We start from the raw sequence: 18,552 nt of genomic DNA, 5'->3' as shown, positions 1-18,552 counted from the left end.
TATTAACCCGCTGAAGTTTGTGTTTTGTGGTCTTCCCCTACTGTACATCAATAAAGACTGTGGCTATCACTTTGACCAATGGACATCAAAATTGCAACACTGAAGTTTCATTGATGGATCCACAGGTGGTGATGTTTTTCTACCATTATCCTTTCCTTCTCTTTCTTTCCCTCTTTCTTCTCCTATTTTTTCTCAAAACATATTGTAAACCAGACTAAAAAATTCCAGTCAATGCCTTAGGAAGTGCCTTGTTGTGTCTGGATAGGTTGAAGTTGGCTAATTGTAAGTTTGCTAAGTTCAAGTTTGTGAAGTGCCTTACTTACTTTGTTGGTATTTTAAAATTTGCTACATTGCCCAGAGTGAATTAAACAACATTTCCCTAAGCCTGCTGAGGGGACAGGGGCATAACTGAGAGCTGCAAAGATAATCTGGGGGCTGGAGCACCTTTCCTGTGAAGAAAGACCAAGAGAGTTGGGATGATTCGATGTGGAGAAGAGGCGGCTCTGGGGAAACCTTAGAGCAGCCTTCCAGTGCCTAAAGGGGGCCAACAAGGAGGCTGGAGAGAAAGGCTATGTTGTAGTAGTAGGACAAGGGGGAATGGCTTAAAGCTGAAGGAGAATGTGTAAAGGTTAGATACTAGGAGGAAGTTTCTTACTGTGAGGATGGTGAGGCACTGGCACAGGTTACCCAGGGAAGTTGTGGATGAACACAATTCCACATCCCTGGAATTGTTCAAGGCCAGGCTGGATGGGCCTCTGAGCAACCTGTGGAAGGTGTCCCTGCACATAGCAGGAGGTTGGAATGATGATCTTTAAGGTCCCTTCCAACCCAAACCATTCTATGATTTTGTACTCTAAAATGTAAAAATTAAATCATAGTATCTGGCAATAGTCACTTCTCACAGCACGTTTCTATAGTGCCATCTGTTTAACCCACACAAATCCTAATTTACCTTGACAGGAATAAAGATACAAGTCTTCCTAAATGTAGATTTCATACAAATGAGATCCATTTTCTTCTGTATGAGGATTCTTTGTTAGAGAAGGCACTGTGTATATCTCCCCATGTGCCTCTGGACTTCCTCATTGTCTGAATGGTTTGCAAATTCCAAGGCTAGGTATTCTAAATGAGACTGAAGTGTAAGTGTAAGGCCTAACAGGAGGAGTTCAGGGAGAGATTTAAAATGTCTCAAAGTATTCATATAGCCACTATGTAATATCTCATTTTTTGTATTCTTGAAAGAGAGAAACTTCAGTGAGCAATTATTTTTTTCTCTGTAGTGTCCATGTTCCCCTACATAGAGTAAGGATCTATTTGTGAGGTTTCCTCAAATTTGTGATTTGAGAATTTGCAGTGTGTAACTATTTGAAACATCTCGTAGCATAGTAAGTGATTGAGAGAGCTGGGGACACTTCTTGGCTTGTGCTATAATCACATATTTAGAAATTAATTAATTTGTGTTGCTGGCTGTGTTAAGTTTTTAGCTTTTGTCTTCAGGATTGCAGAAAAGCTATGGAGGAAGGAAGGTCTGAATTTTGATTCTGTCATACCTTCAGCTAGGTTATTTCTCTTTTCTGTTTTGCTTCTACAACTGACTTAATATCTTGCTACACTCCAAGCTAAACATCAGAACAAGGAAAACAAAAGCTAATTTCCATAGTTGTGTGCCATTGTACACAGTTTGTGCATCACCATTGGATTGCTTTATGTGATTTAAAATTGATATGTAACTAGTATTTGAAGGGAATATAACTCCAAATGGGTCCAGAGCCAGGTATGCAAAGTTCTTTGAGGATATTTACTGAGTATCTTGGTTTTTAGGTGAAGATAGCAAGCTTTCTGATATAAGTGAAGAAGTATTCACATCTTGCTCAGCTACATATGAGTCCAGCATTCTGTGAGAGTTACTTTACAGCATGTTTAACAGGTTGGGGAAATGTAAGGCTCCTGTCTTTGTGAAAGAATAAGCTTATGAGATTAAGAGCCTATTTGGAAATCTCTATCAGACAGTATAAAGTAGAGGTTTAAGTGACTCTGACCTATTGAACCTGTTGCAGATTTGACATTTTTCTGGTATAGGAAATCTCCCTTGGTAAAGGAATCACACAACACTATCTGTAATTCAACAAATCCTTGATTTTGAGGGATGACAGATTTCTTTCGTGATTGCTTGTTGTGTAGGAAAACAGAACTTTTAGCATAAAACACTTAAATTTGTATTTAAAACCAGTACTCAACCTGGGCTGAAGAAATTACGTGATAGAAAACCCACCAGAGTAGCTCTATGATCAAGAATTCTCAAGAAGTTCTCAACTTCCCATTTCAGTGGGAAGTTCAAGACTTCCCACTGAAATTTTCTAGATTCAGTTTCAAAGCTGGTATTTATGAGTGTCAAAAAAAAAATCCCTCCACACTGGTAATGAAGGCTTTGAGCTAGACAGAACTTAGAAGTCATGGTGTACATGTGAGAAAAAAGGGCATCAGTGGACCTCAAGCCTTACAATGCATCTTTGATGTATCTTTGCACATTGCTTATTCTGCAGAAAAACTTTTAAAAATATCTGTCAAGTAATAACCTCAGTATGTGATGATAATTATTGAAAAAGTACTATTTCCTTATTCTCTTTGATCTTTCTCTAGTTATACATGCACAGACTACATTTACCCTCTTAGCTACAACTCTGCATTAGAAACTGCTTTTTTTTCAAGGGATTAGCTGTTATTCTATAAGGATTGTTTTCTTCTATTGATAACCACACATCAGAAATAACTGTAGCCAACAGGAGCTCTAACTATAGCTTATCCATGTGAAAATCAAGGTTTGAAGGTGTCAGTTGAAAGTGTAATTATTTTATACTAAAAATATTGATTTTTTTATGATCTACCTTTTAAGAATGCAAATTGGAGAATAATGTTGACCTTCTAGAAAAGCTTGGGTGAATGGCTGGTTGAATGCTTGTTTATGTAAATCACTATGTCTATTAAATTTAATTTGAGATGTTCATGTAGTGAAGCTGCTGATTCTGAGCTTGTTTTTGAAATTAGAATTTTTAGCTTTTGAAGAAAAATAATACATGAAAAAGGAAATCAGTTGTACTAGCAGAATATCACATATATCAGAAATTTTCTGATTTGGGGAGTACAATTTTGTGTTCTCCATACTGCCAACCTGTGAGCATCTGGCGCAAGACAGGAATTTGTCTTGTCCATTTCTCTATTTTCATGCATTTTTACCCAGGCCTAAGAAGCCTGTGAGGCTGCTAGCTGGCAGGGATCTAGCTGTGGAGAACTGGTGTGTTTAGACCAGGACAGTTTGATGTTCTGACACAGATACTGTATGAGCTGGGGCTCACCCATTGGCTCCCTGGGCCCTGGAATGTGCTTTCTCCAGGAGCACAGTCTCTTCCAGCACCTGAATCCAGGAGCTGTGTGAGCAGGCTGCTGACAGCCATGCACTGAGTGACAGCCTGCAGTCATCAGGCAACTGAAGTGTTGACTCACGCCCAGCATCAGCCCAGGAAAGCCAACAGGAGACAGGAATGGAGGCAAGAATTCCTGGGGTATAGCTCAGCCAGGGCTGAGACACTTTCTCTTGCTTTTCCTGCAGAGCAGGTTTCACTTCCTGCTTCAGCCCATCAGGCTGCTTCTCTCTTAGCTCTGCTTTGATTCCTTGCTCTCTCTTGGCTCATGCTCTGCTTCCAATATGATTTTTCAAGCCTTCACAGTTATGATTACATGGCTGTAAGTTAATGAATGTTTGTATGTCATTGTTGTGGCTATTGTTGCATTCATTTATTATTTTAGAAGCAATCTATATTTGATAAGAATGCCTGTGAAGTGTTAGTCTGAGCTAGAGCTCGCAAAAAAATGTAGTACATCAGTTCAACACTCACTGAAGAACATGATCTTTAAAGACAGCAAAATGATGGTCCCTTCCTCATGGAAGAGATTCAACAGTGTGTCAGTTCAAAGAGAAAATAAGCAGTGATAATTCTTTAAATATTTTTCCAATAAAATTCTCTCCTTCAGAGGAAGTTTTTAGTGGGGCTTTCTATAGGAAAGAAGTGGTCATAGACTAAGTTCTCAGCCTTCTAATATGGACACAGCCATTCCCTCCAGATAATACAGACTTGTCCTCCAAAAAATGAACAAACAGGGAGCATGTTGCTTGCAACTGATATGAGCTGCCACTAAGAGAAATAGGACTCAAATTATCTTTTATTTTTTCAGGGCACAGAATTTCTCAGATCATTGTGATCCTCTTCCTTTTCTATGTTTATCACTTTCAATTTTGCAATTGAATTTAAAAACAAATGCTTCTACAAGTTTTTTAATTATTGTGTATTGAACATATGTGCTATAAACTGGGAGAGATAAATTAGGAACTGAAGTATTAAAGCATCAGATTACTTTTTTAGGTAAATGACCTCGTGTCTAACACTGGATGGCTCTGAAGTACACACTATGGAGCCAAGTAGGGTTCAGGAAGTGGCTAAGTTCCATTACAAAGCTTCATTCTGCATGGAACTAACCGGATAAGAAGTTTTCATGGTATTAACCTCTCCCAAAATAGTATCTCTTTAAGGTGCTATGCAAAGAGGATTTGTAAGTCGTCTGTGAGGTCTGATTCAGAATTTATCCTGGCATTATGACAGAAACTTAGCAGGCACTTGATATAGCAACAATTTAAAAATTTATATTGACACTTCAAGGCAGAGTGCAAACTCTATCTTGACTCAGTGTGGGCTAAGTTTCTGTCTGGTTTCCTGTGAAGCTGTCTTACCTACTGACTGACATATGTGGTTTGCTGAGAGTTAAATATATGCCTTCTATTTAAGAGGGATATTTCAATGTTAATTAATATGAAAGATTTGCAATGGTGCAATCCAGATGAGGGCATGAGCTGAGCATGTGCTGAATTTTAAGCACACTAGAAGTCCTCTAGGGGGTATTAAATATCCTCTTGCTTCAGAGCTGACTGTGTGAGAAAGATGAAGAACAAAGAATGATGCTGCAATGCAAACATCAGATGCCTGTCAAGGTCTCCTTCCTGTCCTCACCTATCTGCGCCCACTGTGTATTCTACAGAAGAAATGTCTCAAAACATTCCATTTTGGGGTGATTTTGAAGAAATCATTTTAAGTTATCTGTTTTTCTTATTCTTAGAATTTCTGTGTCTTCAGAAGTCTCATGTTTAGCAGAGCAATAAAAGGGCAGGATCCCTCCTATTTTGTACATATCAAAGACCTTGTCAAGTTCCTTGTCATTTGCAATGACACAAAGGCCATCTTCAGGAGCTGGGCTGAGTCCTTCATGTAACTCCCTTTAAAAAAAAATCACAGTATTTTTTTTGTGTTGCAAGGAATACATGTATGTCCCTTGTTTTATTGTTCTTTTTGAAACCATAATGATTAATTTTTGGCCTTGTCGTTAACCGCATACTGTTAATTTTGATGCTTGTACTACCTTGGAATATGATCCTATATTTTGTCAGAGATACATAAAGTATCAGAGACTGCTCAGTTCATACAAAAAAATCATTTTCCTCAAACAATAAGCATAGTGCAGTAATAATATTAAGATTATAATTTTTATAGCCATCACTACCTGGATGAGGTCTTCCAGCTTCCTGTTTATGCAAAGTTTCTTTTGTAGCAACTTTTCAGTGGCCTCCAAAACACCTTCTTAGTTATGACTTCAAAGTGGGGATGTTCTGTGTTGGTAACATAAACAAACCAAAGCCTAATTTTACCACCATTGTCCACAAATTACTGAGATCAGTAAGATTTTAAGTTGTGTGATGGAGACTGGCACATGGCAGCAGCATCTGGAACTCTACTAGCATCAGCATCTGGCTAGTAATTAATATTTAAACTCACTGATTAAAGCCAATACACAGATATAAACTAGCAGAAGGTCTAGTAGTGCTTATGTCTTACACCCAAAACCTGAAATTTAGCAACAGGACTACTGTGTCCATGCAGAGGTGTGGAATGAGCCAGTCATACTCCAAGACGGACATAAAAAACAGAGCTGTGTTTTCCAGCGCTGCACCACGCCGACCTCAGATCATAATAAGATATGACAGCCTGTGGAGTTCCTCTTTACACGCTGGGGCACCCACGCTGCTTTTCCTACATTTTAATTCTCCTGTCATGCTGTGTTGTTGCAGTCTCCTGTGCTGGCAGCTTGTACATTAGATACCTCACCTAGAGGACTAGAGATTGCCTCGAATCTGTGATCAAAGAACTAGAAGCTTGTGCAGGTGCTATGATAAGGATGGGAAAACTATCCAAGAGGGAGATAAACTTAGAAGCACTTTTTAGTAGTTAAGAATTTGTCTCTTACAAACAATTCCAAGGAAAAAAAAGCACACAAATATAGAATATGGTTTTAAAATGTATATATTTATATAATTAATAAAGTGAGATGCAAACATGTCATAACATAATTTTTATATTATCCAGCAATAAATTCTAACATCAACAACTCATTCTTTCACTTCCTAGTTCTTCAGAACTTTTACAAAGTTTTTTTGACAGTGACAAGTAATGACTGTTAACTTTAAGGTCTATTCTTCTGAAACCTGCCAACTGAAAAAACAATAGTGACTCATTGTTCTTGTGTGTGGTTCTTTGCTGCACAATATTTTTTGATAGTGTGTGAAATGCCACAAACATAAATCAAAATAAATATGCCCCTCCTTATGGTCTGTATTTTGAAGTCAAAAATCCTGAAACACTTCTAAAACTACAGTGACTTTCCTATGAATGAATAAAAAGTGTCTCACCTTTTCATCAGCTGCTGATGTCCCTAAGTAAACAATAATTACTTGGTCTAAAAGGAAGTGTAGATGGATAGAAAAACAAGTCTTCCTTCTTGTGAAATATTCAATAGCATTTATTTCACAGGGGTTACACAGAAGTCTATCAAACTAGGGAAAGGAAAATAAATCAATTGTAACATGTCTATAGATTGTGCCACAAAATAATGCTGATCGATGCTCATGAAATTTTCAGTGTAGTTCAACCCTGAGAAGCTTTAAATTGTTTCTGACATTGCAGTGGTTTATATATCATTTTTATTGGCTTAATGAAATATACATGTGTACATTCTTCCTTGCCTGCCCTTGACTTTTCCTAATGAGCTCAACTTTTTGTAGCTTTCATTTGCGATAACAGCCACCTTAAAGCAAAAGGAACAGCATAAATAACTTGCTAACTACTGGGAGTTAAACTTGATATTAAGATGTATTCTCAGTACTATATATATTCTAGACTTCGTACAGTTGGCCATTCAAGCTATCTGTCCTAACTCTGCTCATGAAAAAATCTGATTTCATTGATAAAAACAATTTCTTAGATAAAAAAATTATTTGACTGCAGTTATGTTTATCATCCATATTATTATTTACTGCTTACTAGTATTTATATTAAAATTTTATAACCCACTGTAAACCCAAGAAAACAGTTAGCAAGAAGAGGCAATTTTTAATGAAGAATAGGACTAAGATTTAGGTGTTGATTCCTAATCAAACTCAAGGCACAGGATAAATGATCGTGTTTGTTTTGAATATGGGATAATGCTGAGATCTTTGAATTTGGGAAACCAAAAGCAGCAGTGTATACCTTGTTGGTTGATCAACCCACAGTGATGTTCATTTACAGCATGGTTTTGCGACTAGAGATACCAGAAGGGGAAAGTGCAAAGAACATAATTAATTTATTTAAATTCTGATGGTATTGCTACATTAGGGTAAACTCATCATTGTATTTTATTTGCCTTCTTTACCATACTTTCTGTTTTGCTGTGACACTGTTTTTGCCTCCAGTGTCTGATGCCAAAGTGCCACAATTATACAGCCTTTTCCATTGACAGAGCTCATCTGAGCACAAATATGTGCAGTGAACATGCTTGGCTGATGTTTCTAAACTTACAAATTTTATTTCTTGTTTGATTAGCCTGGTTAGTAAGAATTGAGAGAGAAAGAGGGAGCAAGAGGAAGTTACAGTATTTGATATTTCCAAGTCATTGCCAAATGTGATGGGGCCCTGCTTTCCTGGGGATGACTGAATATCTGCCTACATGGCAAGTGGTGAATGAATTCCTGCTTTTGATTTGTTTGTGTGCACAGCTTTTGCTTTACCTATTAAACTGTTTTTGTCTCCAGCCATGACTTTTCTCACTTTTACTCTTCCAAGTCTCTCCCTCATCCTCTCAAGCAGCAGCTTGGGACTCAGCTGCCCACTGGGGTTAAACTTGGCACCTGTCTTCTTCAGATATTGCTTCTTTTCAGATTGGATGCTCAGTTAGAGAGTGAGCTGTGAACTCTTGCATAGCTTCATTATAGACTCTGACTTCCTGCCCCTGACAGTCTCTTACTGTTCTGTCAGAAATTCATTGTGTTCACCCGCCTCACCTGATCCATGACGTCTCTGAACTTCTTGTCCCAGAACCGTCTCCTGATCTGCTCTCTCAATAGTTATTTGGTCCTTCAAAAACATAACACTGTTTCTTTTTCTAACCTCATCTCTAATGAGGTTAGCCACATGATCTTTTTTGCACTTGCCTTAAAATAGAATTTTTTTCTTATATTTCACTTTTTATATGGAGTACCATTTTCTCTGGTTTCATAGAATTCAGTTACCATTGCCCAACAAAAAGGCATTTAACTTATCATGTGCTTCAAAGCCAAATATCATCCTTTATTCTCCTTGCAAAGTGAGGTTTTGTTTAAAATTTTTTCAACAGCCATGTCTACAGGTCCAAAGTCTGTACTCATCTGTACAGATTTTAAACTATATTTGGGGTTTTAGCTGCTACATATTTCCAATTCGGGTTTCTTTTCTCTGTGATGACCAGGCAGTGTGGTTTTACAATTTCCCTAAACCAACAAAATAACTGGCTGCCGTTAAAGGTAATGATCTCTCTGTTATTTTCCTGCTTTGGCTGCACATCCTGCTACTGTCTATGGCCTGGTGCTAGCAGCTATCTAGATAAATGAAAACTCAACTTTTTTTCTTTTCTTTGGCACCTTTTCAGCTGCGTAAGTTCCTGATCCAGACTGTTGTACAGATGCAGAAATCCAGCCTGTCATAGCAGGCCTGGGGAGAGGAAGAAGTTTCAGAAACTTTAGGTCTTAATCTTTCCACTAGAAATCTATTTACTTTGTGTTCACCTTGTACAGCAACATGCCCTATCCAGATCCAGATGTAATACTGAGCTTTTAAATTTCAGGATTTTCTATGTGGCAAGAATGAGAAAATGGACCAGATTCTTTTGACAACGGATGTAAAATCTTTTTTGATTTCAATATAATATAGATTTCACTTTGGGCAACATAGAAATCAAAGTAGTCCTTGTTGGTTGTTGTGTGCCTAACATCTTTCAATCTGTTTGGGCATGTTTAGACTGTGCAGGTGGGAGAAGATCCTGCAGGCAGAATTAGGAACCTGTTGAAAACTAATTAGTTTGTATGTGACATGGGCGAAGTAGTACAGGCAAACTGGTTCCATCGTTAAAATACTGAGCTTTATAAACATAGCCCTCAGTTTAGCCTTTGATTGTGCAGATGGCTCCACCTCTGATTCAGACCTTGTGGCTATGTCTACACTGCAGATTTTATAGGTCACCTCCCAGCAGTGTAATGGTGTGCTGGGGGTCAACTCTCGGTGGATACCTGGTGCCCTCCAAAATTGCTCCATCACTCCCCCTCTTCAGCTGGACAGGAGAGAGAAAATATAAAGAAAGTCTCATGGATTAAGATCAGGATGGAGAGAGATCACTCACCAATTACTGTCACAGGCAAAATAGACTCAGCCCAGGGAAACTGACTTAATTTGTTGCCAATCAAGTCAGAGTAGGATAATAAGAAACAAAAAAAAACCTTAAAACACGTTCACCCCATCCCTCCTTTCTTCCCAGGCTCAGCTTTTCTCCACTTTACCTCTGCCCAAGAGTAGCACAGGTGCACTGGAAATGGAGACTGTGGTTAGTTCAAAACTCTTCTGTATGGCTCCTTCCTCCTGTCTCTTCCCTTCCTCCAGTGTGGTGTCCTTCCCATGGGAAACAGTTCTCTATGAACTTTTTCAACATGGATTCTTAGGCTGCAGTTCCTCACCAGCTACTCAGTGTGAGTCCCTCATGATTTGCCATCCTTCAAGAACAGGCTGCTCCAGCATGGGTTCCCTGTGAGGTCCACAGTCATGCTGCATACCTGCTCCAGACTAGGCTCCTTTCCATGGGGTCACAGCTTTGGTGTGAGATTTTGCATCATTTATAGCTGAGTATCTTCTCCACCCTGGAGCACAGCTGCCTCATCATGGTCTGCACCACAGGCTGCAGGGAATCTCAGCACTGGTGCCCAGAGCACCTCCTCCCCTTTTTCTCCACTGACCTTCGTGTCTGCAGGGCTGCTTTGCTCTCAGGGTCTCACTCCTCTCTCCAGCTGCAGCTGCTATTGCAGAGTTTGATTTCACTCCCTGCTCTGCTCCTCCACCCACCACTTCTTAAACAAGTTATCTCAGAGGTGCTGCCACTGTCACTAGTGGGCTGGCACTGGCTCTGTCAGACAGGGACAGGTTCTGGCAGGTCCTCAAAAAGTCAAAAACAGCCAAAACCTTACCAAGACAAATGGCAAAAATACAGCAGGAGCATCACAAAACCTTTCATGTGCCTTCTGCAAGTGTAGCATCACGTAAAAATACCCTGTGAGGTCCTAGTTCACAAAAGACAAATCTGTCTTAAATTCAATAGGAAAATTGTTGTCTCCAGGAAGTTTTAGAGTAAGTAGAACACAAAGTGCTATTTCAGTAAGTTCTTAAAATCGTGACTGCATAATTTCATTTAAAAAAACAAACAAACAAACAAACACAAGAACAAAAAACCCCACCAGTGTTGCTACAGCAATGTTAAAAAGTACTTTGTGACACAGTTTCAAAATGTTTTACTCTAACAGGACAAAAAAACCCCTGTTTGTATCTGAAGAACTTTTCTTCCTTTCAAATCCATTTTCAAAACACCTAAGGAGTGCATGAATAAAGATATTAAAGTGTCAGGGATGTATGAAGAATTCACACCATCACTGCAAAGATCATGACACCAAGGAAGAGTGTTCCCTGAGAGTAGTTAATGATGTTGTAACTGGTCTTAACTCAGCCAGTTGTTTTAATTTGAAATCTGAACACAGGACACTGCTGCAGAATTTGTAAGTACACAGGGAATCAAAATGAAGGAAAACTATTCTTCATATAATTGTTTAAAAAGGCAGATAGAAATGTTTTCTTTCTCTATTTCCAGCTGAAAACAAAGATGCTTATCCCCCAGTGACTAGTTCCTAGTGGATTCAAAGTGCTCAGTTTGCTCTCTTCAGGCAAAGTTTTTTTCTTCTGAAAACTTCAGGCAAGTTGTAATCATGATCACTGCACTAAACAAAGAGGAGACTGCTTTGGGAACCATCCTATAATTCTGTCTTTCCTTTGGAAATGACTCACTCTTACAGAGATAATATTCTATTTCTTATATTTAATGAAAACATTTTGTAGTATTCAAAATATCTCACTAATCTTTCTCTCATCCGAAATAAGGTAATCTGTGAATTTCTATCTGAAGCCTCTCCATGCATAGGCTTTTATACTTAGAATTAAAAAAAATATGTTGGTAACCATATCTGACAGAAGAAGATACATTAAAACACAGGCCATTATTTTTAAGATATTTGTTTGATGACTTGGACATTAATTTTTCTAGTTTCCTCTCTACTTACCATGAGGCGCATGTAACTTCCTTCTGCATCCTCATGACTGAAGGGAAAGAAACAGAAAGATCCAAGATGGCATACAGATAAAGTAAAACATATAAATTGGAGAGTAAAACAGCTGGCAAGAAGAATCAAGAGAAAAGTGTAACAGTGCACCAAACAGATAAAATATGCAGGGAAAGAACAATTATGAAAGAACAAAGAAAAAAAGACAGTTAGAAAATAGTTTAGTGAATGAGGGTCAGGAGGAAATACGCAAGGGCAAACAGACCTCATGGTTGTGAATTTGTCAATGACTGCTTTGTCAGTATGTGAAATGTATGTGAAAGACTGTTCCTTGAATGATTAATACAAGTTGGATATCTGATATGATGCACATTTTTATCCTCTTTCTACAGTTGCATAACTGAAACTATCTAAACATGTGATAAAAATAATGTAGTAGATTGATCACACAGAATAGGAATTGGAAAGATTTGGATTTGGGCCTCTTTGTAAGTACTCCATGGAATAACATTTGTGCTTGGTCTTTTCCCATATGCTATGAATAACTTCTGAAAGCACTATGTCCAGATTTTGGAAGTGATCTGAAATAAGGGTTTGTTAATAGCTGTAAGAACAAAGCTGGAAATTTTTAGCCTAATATTCTTGGAGCACAGAATCACAATATACAGTTTCAGTACTTAATTGCTCTGTGGCAGTTATTCTATACTCTTTTTTGTTTTCCAAACATGTTTAGTAATTGTGATGATAAGAGACTTTAATGCACTGAGGTTTTTTTACTGTTAATGGTAATCCACTGACTTTAAGCAGCTTGAACTGAAGATATTTATAGTTTGGCACTGTCTGAAGTCTTGGATGTTGAATGGGAAAGCAGTAAGTGCTTCCTTCAATTGTTTCTGACTATCGTCTTAGACTTGGCATTCCATCAACATCTAGGAGCAGGTGGTCTGTTTTGTCTTGTATTCACTAATGTTGCCGAAGTACTTAAAATTACATTAGTGAGAATGGTGTGATGACAGCACTGTGCTACATGACCTGTGATCCAGGGTCAGTTTCCAGTTTTCAAGCATTATGACAGAGGCAAGTGCAGAGCAGTTCCACTTTGAGCAGTTCTGAAGACCCTAGGGGGCTCTGAAAGACTAAACAACAGATGGAAAGGAGCATTTAAGCATTTCTCTTTATAGCAAGCCTAAGGCAAGTCTTCTTGTTCTTTTTCATTGTTCTTCTTCAAAGAAGATAAAGAATTAATTTTTAATACTTGGATGAATTTATTGAAGAATCTGTGGGGTTTTTTTTTTTTGGTTGGTTGGTTTTGTTTCTTGGTTTTTTACATTTAACTTTATGAAACATGCCTGATTTTACCAATGTTATCCTTTATTCTAACAACCTACCTATAAAATATGGTCTGTGTGCATTTCAACAAAATATTATATGTACTAAATTAAACACAGTTTAATTTTCTGTTTACATACATGTCTTATGGAAGTTTCATTGGGACTTCAGTAAAGCATGCCTCTGTTTGTTTAACTGGGAGAGGAGATACCTCCCATGTTAACCAGATCTCTCCTCCCTTCTGTTAGTTTACCTTCCTCACTCCCACATAATATTTCCATCAGAAAATATTTTTGAAATAGTTTCCACCAAAATTATTTTTTTAAAATGCCAAATGTTTATACCAATATATTTTTATTGATTCTGGGGTATTGTTTTGACAGTTTAGCAAAGCCTCAGTGTAAATTGCTGCTACATTTAAAAGACAAATTGACTGATTGCAGTGAATGTGGTATTACTAGCAAAGAAGTTATATTACAAACATAATAAACCCACAAATGATCTTTCTTTCAAACCATGAGGAGGAGATATTATTAGAAAAAGATTCTTGCTTCAAAAAGTGTCATAAATTTTTAAGTTATTGTCTTATTTCAAGATTTTTTTCTTCTAGAAGACAGCTTCCAAGACTTGCCCCTCTAAACTTACCATTCAACAAAAAATAAAGGTCACTTATAAGCTAAAAAAATCAAACAAGTGATTTTTTTCAACAATCAGCTGCAGTCTTCTAATGGGAAATTATTAACAGTGTCTGAAATAGATACAAACTAAAAAAATGAAGAATTAATGAAAAAGGGATAGGAAATTTCAGATTACAAGGATTCCTCAAATATTATAAAAGAGGCAACTCAAATTAAAATGCTTCTGCCCCTGTTTCTATAATTAGCTCTTCAGTCTCTTTCTTTTCCCCTCCATCATTATAAGATTTTCAGGTTATTTTTGTAATGAATTAAATAATCTCTTTATAGCAGTTTGCAGTCTCTTTAGGAAAAAAATAGCATTTGGAAAATCCTGTGGACTCAACAGGTAAGCAGTTAATTCTGTGTCTTGAAAACATAACATTGTCTGCTATGTGAGTGTCACACAACCTTCATTTAGTTAGTTACACAACCTTCATTTAGTAAGAAGTGGAAATATCTGTCTATATCTATCCCATTGTAACGCTCTGTCTTCTGCATATCTTTTGTATTTTTAATACAATAAACAAATGTACTTCCCTCTGTCTACACAAGAGAAGACTCTTCTCTTCTACTCTGCCCCCAGGACTACTAGAATTAGCAAAATGCCTAATTTTAGGCATTTAATTACTAAAGAGTCCCCATCTAAGGTGACAATCTAGTTATCTTTTAGAGACTATTGACAGAATGGAAGGCAGTCTTGTCATCTGAAAACAGATGGATGAACCAGCTAACTTCTGATTTAGAAGTAGATGTATCTCTTAATTAATTAAATAGAGAGATACAGAGATAGCTTAGATGCATCCTTAGTGACTTTGCAGATGACACCAAGCTGAATGATGTAGTTGATACTTTAGAGGGAAGAGATGCCATCCAGGTGCACAGTGATAGGCTTGAGAGGTGGGCCCATGTGAACCTCATGAAGTTCAACAAGGACAAGTGTAAGAAACTGCACTTGTTTTGCGGCAAAACCAAACACAAATTAAGTCTGGGAAATAAGTGGGTTGAGAGAAGCCCTGCAGAGGACTTGGGGTTTTGATGGGCACAAAACTGAATATGACCTGTAAATGAGCACTCACAGCCCAGAAAACCAGTTGTGTCCTGGGCTGTATCCACAGCAGTGAAGGCAACAGGGCCAGGGAGGGGACTCTGCCCCCCTGCTCTGGGGAGACCCCCTGGAGCAGTCTCTTAATTCAGCTCTGGTGCCTCTGGCTTGGAAAGGACATGGAGAAAAGGACATCTGTTGGAGTGAGTACAGAGGAGAGCCACCAAGCTGGCCAGAAGACTGGAATGCCTGTCCTGTGAGGAAAGGCTAACAGAGTTGGGGTTCAACCCAGAGAACAAAAGGCTCCATGGAGGCCTTTTAGTAACTTCCCAGTTCCTGAAGGAACTGGAAAGTCGCTATAAGGTGGCTTACAAGAGAGCTGGGGGGCCTTTTGACCAGGGCATGTACTTAGTAGGATGTAGATTAGTAGATTAGTAGATTACTTGGTAGGTTGGTGTAGATTAGATGTTAGGAAGAAATTCTTTACTGTGAGGGTGGTGAGGCACTGGAACAGGCTGCCCAGAGAAGCTGTGGATGGCACATCCCTGGCAGCGTTGGGCCAGGCTGGCTGTGGTTCTGAGCAACTTGAACTACGGAAAGGGATTCCTGCCCATGGCAGGGGCTTTGGAAAAGAATTATCTTCAAGGATCTTTCCAACCCATGCTATGATTCTATGTCTCTACTGTATGTATCTAGAGTTGGGTGAGGAGATTATTATTCCTCAATATTTACAATTTGTTTTTTCTTGTTTTCAATGCAATTTGCTTACAGGAATCAAGAAAGTTCATTTAGTTCAAAGTTCATTTTGTTCCACCTTAGGGGTTTCCATAGCCTCATATACTGCAGCATTTTCATGTAAATCAGAGTTGTACTAAAAAGACAATGTGGTTTTAGCTTTGTGACATCACACTTGAACACAAATTAGAGGAAGGCTACTTTTATTGAAAAAACTGGGAAAATGCTCATGAATTTGCTAAATACCGTCTCTTTGGAGTGTATAATGCACCAGTGTCTTGTAAAAGACACTTTTTCCCTAATTTTCTTTTTTTTTTTTTTTGTGCAAGGCTTGGTGGTTCAAATATCATACACAAAACTACAAAGGAACAGAGAAATGTGATAATGGCATGTGGAAAAAAATGCATAGTTTTCAAATAACAGGGGGGAATGGTTGTGAATCCCTGCAACAGTTGGATATTAAAGCTCTGGCATAAGCATATCCATGAGAACTAGTTATTTTCTGAATTGTTCTCAGAAATAGCACTATCGCTCTCTAGGATAAAGATGATTGTTGTGGGTCTGTATGTTGGAGATAAAACAGGAAACAAAAAAACTGTACCTTTTGGCTAGAATGTAGACAGGAAGGAATTAAAAGACCTAGCCAGTGCTTCAAAGAAACCATCACAGAATCCCAGAGATGATGTAATATTATAAAATATTGTCTAGGCAAAACTGATGGCCCCTTTAGGCTACTCAGAAAGAAAGATGGGTTGAGGAGTTTGGAGACGGCTCAAGATTTATTCTTTTCTCATTGATATTCTGCTCCTACTTCTTGTGGGGTATTTACATTTATTGCATTTTAAATGCTGAAAGGCTGAAGACTGGATCCTTCCTGAAAAGATATTGTGCTCTGACAGGAATCTGCTGCCTGCTGTTATGATGCTCGGTCTTGCCTAAAATGCAGTGCAAGCTTAGAAGAAACACCAGGAACTTTGCTGGTTTCACCTTGTCTTGCCTTCTGAGGTTGCATTGAGCTCCTCATGCAGGTATAGAAAAGGTTGTGAGAAAATACAGCTTGATAATCCCACTACATTTTTGTGAGTTACTTTGTCATGTTTTTTGGGAAAATGCCTGAGAGGCCCTGCAGCAAAGAAGCACAAGCAACAGAGAATAGACAAGTAATCTTTGTATCTGCAGGGTAAGACTGTTTTTTGGGTTTTTTTTATAGTCAGTGGAGCAGAGGGACTTGTTTGTTATCTATTTTGTGTTTGTAAAAGCAGAAAATTAATTCCTTTTTCTTCTTCTCTCTAGTTTAAGCCTTGAGGTTAGTCTAAATAGTGGTTCCTAATCAATTAAAATAAGGCAATTTCATTAATTGTATGATTTCACTTTATGCACTGGAGAGGCTTTGGCAGTCGATTCGACACTTTCTGTACAACTGTACAAACTCTGTTACAACTCAAGCCCAGTCACACAAATGGACGAAAAAACCTACATGGGAATTCTGAAAGCCCTTCTTGTGTAGGGAAGAGATGGAATATGAATCATCTTGATAGCTGAGAGAAGTGTACTGATTACTTAATTAACAGAAAGGAATCTATAAAGTGATGCTGTGTGGGTGATGCCAAGCTGTGGCTTGGATGTTCTCCCTGTTTCAGCTTCTCGTACTCAGTGAGGGAATGGAAACATAAGGCTGGGAACCTGGAACCTTCTATGCTCATATTTCCAGTGGTGCTTGTACAGTGGCAAGCCTAGAGAGTGTAGAACAATCCACTTAATGAGGGCATGATATATGCTGAGTAACAAAGGCTTCTTTCTTTCCAGCTTGAACATCAAGGCTAGAGAACTCAAGGCACATGTGTTTGTGATTGAAGTCCCTGGCTCAGTTCTTACCAGGGATCAGGTACATGGTGCAGTATTATTATTAGATGATAATTGTTGCAAGATTTTTAGTGAAGCTCTTGATCTTTACATAACTGGTGGAAAGAAAAAAACAAACAACATGAGCTCAGAATGGAGGGACAGGGATCTGGATGCAACATCCAAAGCAACAGGTCAAAATCAAGATATTCAAGGATCATCTTATTTCAGCTGAAGCATTTGAGTACAGCAATCACTCTTGCATTGGTTCTTTGGTTTTTTTTTGTGTCCATAGTCTGGCCTTTTTGATCCATTCAAAAGTCTCAGAAATTATCTTTCTGCAATTAGGTCAAACCCATGTTTATTTCAAGCTTGTGGAGCCATGGACTTGCTTTAGTGTCTTAGCATTGTTCTTTCAGTAAGGACCACTGGGAATAGGTCACATCTGTGAACTTTGTTGCTAATCTCTGTCAAGGTTGGCAGATAATTCTTCTCAGTACAACAAATAAGCACAGATGGGGTAGCCTCTAAATCCATGGACAGCATGATGAACAACTGGGCACAAGACTGACAGTAACTGGATATTGGATAGTACAGAAAGTCCAGTTGGTGCCCAAACCTCACACAGACTTGTGGTAATTGAAACACAAATATCTGGGCAAGAAATTGTCATGACAGAGGTTAATGGCACATCAATGAACCAGAATTCATTGTTTCAGTGACTGCTGCAAACCTGAAAGATCTGTTTGTGATTTAAAGCTCATATTCGAATATAATTTGTTGTAAAACTTTGGTTGTTTCATGCTGACTGCACTGGTTATTTGAATCTCTGAATATTATTTTCACTGTAATGAAGTCCCTAAAAAAGGGTACATGGGAAGGTTCTGCAGTTTCATTTAGTATTTCTGTGATTTAGTATTTCCCTCCAACACATCTCCCAAAACAACTTGGCTGTAATGTTTTTGTCCTTACTAAACAATGTATGCTTCCTAAAGGAAAAGAAATTTGAAAAGTGAGCAGAATCATATATTCTGTTTGGATTGGAAAGGATCTTAAAAATCATCTAGCTCCAAATCCCCTGCCATGGGCAGGGAGACTTTTTGCTAGACCAGGTTGCTCAGAGCCCAGTCCAACCTGAACTTGGAACCTGCAGTAATGGGGCA

The sequence above is a fragment of the Molothrus aeneus genome, chromosome Z (assembly GCF_037042795.1).
Source record: "Molothrus aeneus isolate 106 chromosome Z, BPBGC_Maene_1.0, whole genome shotgun sequence".
NCBI lineage: Eukaryota > Metazoa > Chordata > Aves > Passeriformes > Icteridae > Molothrus > Molothrus aeneus.
The sequence above is the reverse complement of the archived record's forward strand: the minus strand, read 5'-3'. Positions refer to the sequence as shown.